This window comes from Panthera onca, chromosome A3 (genome assembly GCF_046562875.1).
Source record: "Panthera onca isolate mPanOnc1 chromosome A3, mPanOnc1 haplotype 2, whole genome shotgun sequence".
Classification (NCBI taxonomy): Eukaryota; Metazoa; Chordata; class Mammalia; order Carnivora; family Felidae; genus Panthera; species Panthera onca.
Genome location: NC_138341.1, coordinates 15,178,471 through 15,182,985, shown reverse-complemented (window position 1 = coordinate 15,182,985; position 4,515 = coordinate 15,178,471). Strand labels below are relative to the sequence as shown.

Genomic DNA, 4,515 nt, shown 5'->3' with positions numbered 1-4,515 from the left:
CAACCTGGAGGAGACTGTCCTCAGAACTCAACTATGCTGGCATTCTGATCTCGGACTTGCAGCCTCCAGAGGTGTGAGGAGTAAATTTCTGTGTACACACCATCCAGTTTATGGTACCTTGTTACAGGTGCCAGAACAGACTCAGATAAGGGCTACGTTGTAAGCAACAGCTCTCCCATGTCCTAGCAGTGTGACTCTGAGTATAAATTCATTCTGCTAAAAAAATGAATAATTCCTGCTCTGTTTCCCTTCTTTACGTGGTTGTTAGGAGACCTGAAGGGTAGGATATATATGGCACTATTCCGTAAAATCTAAGTTTTCTGAAATATTCAGAAAACAAAAATCTTTTGTGTTTGTTTTTAAAGCAAAACACTGCCATGGGGCCGCCTTTTTTTTTTCCCCTTTTCTCACAAAGGTTGAGAATGTTTCTGTACACATGATTCCAAAATACCGTCAGCTTTCCATTTTAGTTTTAAATTGCCATCTGCCATAAAGTCTCTCAGCAATGAAACCAGGTTCCTCTTTGTATGGATTCCTTGGTTTCTTCTCTGCTATTTTGTGACCCGGGAAAATGAGCCAGGACAAGGAGAACCAGGGACTCATCCAGAAATGTTCATGTTGGGGGAAGATCCTGACTCCTGGATAATGAAGTGTGGATTGTTGGCAAATTTCTAAAGATAATAATTGTGGCAGGTAAAAAATAATGTCCAGTTAAAAACTTGGCAGTAATTCTCTCAGGGAGAGAATTGTCTTTTGTTTGGTGAAATACCTTGATGGCTTTTTTGAGTACAAAAGGTGAGCTCGCCCTAGGACATGCATTAGACTGGAGGTGGTTTTCAACTGTGCTTGCACATTAGGAGCTTTGGAAAAGTATGTGTGCTTCTGCCCCAGCTCCAGAGCCTCTGACGTAATGGCCTGGGGTAGAGTCTGGGCGTCACTATTTTTAAACACCGTCCCTCCCCCACCCTGTCCCCAGGAGATTCTACTGTGTAGCCTGAGTTGATTCTCCTGCACTAGACCCAGATGAGAGGGACAGGTAGAAGAGTGGACAGAACTGGGGGGGCTGGTAGCCTGATGAGAGAGATGAGAGAGGGAAAGAGAAATCACCTGGGTGGCAGTGGGCTGGGGCTCTGTGTGCGCAGGTGGCCAGCGAGGTGTCTCCAGTGTCCAGAGGAGCCAGGGACAGTTAACAAAGGAATCCCTGGCATTGAGTTTTAGGTTGTTCTCTGCGTTGTATATAGTACATACAACACTACCTTGTATCTCCAGATCCTCATGAACATCTCTGTCTGCCCAGTCCAGTGTCCATAGTGCTGTGGGGGAAATGCTGGAACTTAGGCTGGCCCCACTGATGAACAAAAACAGTCCAACACCTGCAGGAGATAAAAACTGAAGGGATTGAAAACCCAGCAAGAGTGGGAGATTGGAGTGAGGAGGGAACGAGGACACAATTGCCCCCCTAAGAATCCTCTGGGATGTTGGAAAGGATGCTTGGTTTCCTACCGTTTGTGGGCCAGGGATTCAAGGCAATTTTATTTAAATCTCAGTGGATAGTGCCTCAGCTGCTGGGGGACATGAAGGCTTACAAACAGCTGACACTCGAGCCAGAGAATAATAAATAATTCACCACCTTCCACTCTTTCCACCGTATACACTCCATGTGTGGAATATTTTACAGTGATCACAGTTCATTCGCATTCATCTCTCTTTGAGCTTTCCAACAGGCCTGAGAGATGGGGAAGAAAGGAATTTGTCACATGCGATCGCGAGAAAAGGGGGTTCTCAGCGGCTGTAGATTGCATCCAGGAGCCGCAGGGCTTGAAGCCTCGTGGGCTCCGAAGCCTCACTGCTGGTCCTGACTCAGTGCTCAACCCACCATTTCAGCCCGAGTTCAGGTCCCTCACAGCCTTGCCACTGCAGGAAGATCTTCTGTGTTAACACTCTTGTTTTTAGACAACATGAGCTCCAGATCGAACATCTACTTTAATCTCTTCCCTCTCTGCCATCTCTTCTCTCCCCTCTCCTTCTTCTGTCTCCTTTCCCCATCTCCTCATCCCCATCCACCCACCATTTCTTTAGCATTAAAAAAAATCTTTTTTTTTAGTTTATTTTTTGAGAAAGAGAGACACACACACACACACACACAGAGAGAGAGAGAGAGAGAGAGAGAGCAGGGGAGGGGCAGAGAGAGAGGGAGACAGAGGATCCCAAGCAGGCTCCGCACTGTCAGCACAGAACCTAACATGGGGCTTGAACTCATGAACCGTGAGATCATGACCTGAGCCTAAATCAAGAGTCAGACACTTAACCGACGGAGTCCCCCCTCCCCCCAGGCGCATCCCCCCTCCCATTTCTTTAGCATTTACATGGCTATGCTCTCATTCCCCTAGATTAGGGTGGTCCTGCGTGGATTCCACCTGGGAGTGTTTTTGAATCCTTTCTTGTTTATTCGGTCTTCTCTGTTTCTTTATCTGACTCCAGGATGAGTCAAACGTGCTTACCAGCATGTATTGCAGAATCCCCCGGTTTCTAACCGGGAAATGGTCGCCCTGTGTCTCTGGGAGGAACTTCCTGGCTTTGCTCGTGGACCTCCACAAGTTGTTGATGTAACACATTCTCGGCAGCTAGAGAGGACTAAATATACTAACTGGCTTGAGCTGACCTTTGCTCTAGATTTAGAAGAGAGGCATGGCGACCTGTTTCTCCCACATGGAAACAAACAGTGGAGTGGATTTTATGCCCAGGTGTTTGCCATATAGCTTGATACAAAACCATGTCCTGGAAAACTATAAGCCAATCTAATTTATAGAAATAAACTGAGTGAGAATCATTATTTTTTATTGGTACCACTTAATGTGAAGAAAATGCACATTTTCCAAAAATATGGAAAAAACGTTCCATTTGCCTTATTGGGTCCAAATGTTAGGTTTAAATTATTTTACTATGCAAACTTTCTTTCATATCTTGGCAGTAGTGATTTCCATTTTTATTCCTTTGGTATCCATAATCTTATGAGAATCAAAAACATATGCTTTGAGATCACTGGACAGCTCCTCCTCCCACATTTTAAAAATGCACAAGGAAGGTTATTGCTCTGGTAGCAAAAATAACAGGAACGCTATGGGAGAAAATTATGAGGACATCGAGGCTGAATGGGAAAGAGGTTCAAAAGGTGCACTCTGGTTTTCATGCTTTTGATTTGCAAGTCATTAAGCTGGAAGAGCCCCTGCCTCCTGCTGACTGCCACTAGGAATGTAATTTTTTCTTCTCTAATAGAGGATTGCTTATTCAATGACTCCAGGTTTTCAATATCGGAGGAGAATAGGGGATCTGGATTTTCCAGTGCTGCCTAAGATGGGGCACTGGTTACAGGGCTAAGAGTAGATGGACTTCTGGCCTCCCCTTTGTCTGCACGAGGAGGGTGCCCTTGGTGGGGAGGCAGAAGCATCATACAAATTTTGGTCTCAGGAACTTTAGGCTGACAGAGAGAAGCCAGTGAAGAGATGAATGCTTTGTGTTCTCTCCTGAGGAAAAATTATTATTAGAAAAAAAAACACTTGAGGAGAGTCAGATATTAAAATGTGATGAAAGGGTGTTTTGTAGCCAGGGTTGAAGCGATGGGCATCTCTTGGGACAACTGGCACAGGAGCTCCAAGACTGGGGGCAGGAGAAAGCTCTACCACAGGAAGCACGAGCTGGGACGCCCCATTGCCAACACTAAGATTGGCCCCCACCGCATACACGCAGTTCAAGTTCCGAGAGGCAGTAAGTACTGTGCCTTGAGGCTGGACCTGGGAAACTTTTCCTGGGGCTCCAAGTGTTGTATGCACAAAACAAGGATTGCTGAAGTCGTCCACAATGCATGCAACAACCGACTGGCCCACACCAAGCCCCTGGTGGAGAACTGGATCGTGTTCACTGACAGCACCTGGTACCCACAGTGGTACAGGTCCCCCTGTGCACTGCTCCCGGGCCACAAGAAGGGGACGAAGCTGGTTCCCGAGGAGGAAGGGATTTTAAACAAAAAAACATTCAAAGAAAATTCAGGAGAAATATGATGAAAGGAAAAAGAATGCCAAAATCAGCAGTCTTCTGGAGGAGCCGTTCCAGCAGGGCGAGTTCCTTGCACGCATGGCTTCAAGACCAGGCCAGTGTGGCCCAGCAGATGGTTGTGTGCTAGAAGGCAAGGAGCTCGAGCTCCATCTTAGGAAAATCAAAGCCCAGAAAGGCAAATAAAGCTTCCTCCCTTCTATCTTTGGTCATGTAATGAAGGTGTTTATTGTTCTAAATAAATAAATAAATAAATAAATAAAATGTAACAAAAGGAAAGTGAGAAGAGTGTCAAAGGAAAAGGGGAAGGGCAGATGAGAGGCTCAGTGTCTTTCAGGGGTCAGAGGACAAGGGCCCCAGTGGCCTGGTCCCTTGCCCAATGAACTGGGTCATAGTCCAGACTTTGCATCGACACGTTATAGAAACTTCAGTGGGTGCTCCATCAGCCAAGACCAGTGTTTCCAG

General features: G+C 46.1%; 1 pseudogene; it reads left to right on the top strand.

The window, feature by feature from the left end:
• The first annotated feature begins 3,574 nt into the window (after nt 1-3,574).
• On the top strand, nt 3,575-4,236 carry LOC132687585 (small ribosomal subunit protein eS8 pseudogene; annotated as a pseudogene).
• The last annotated feature ends 279 nt before the right edge of the window (nt 4,237-4,515 follow it).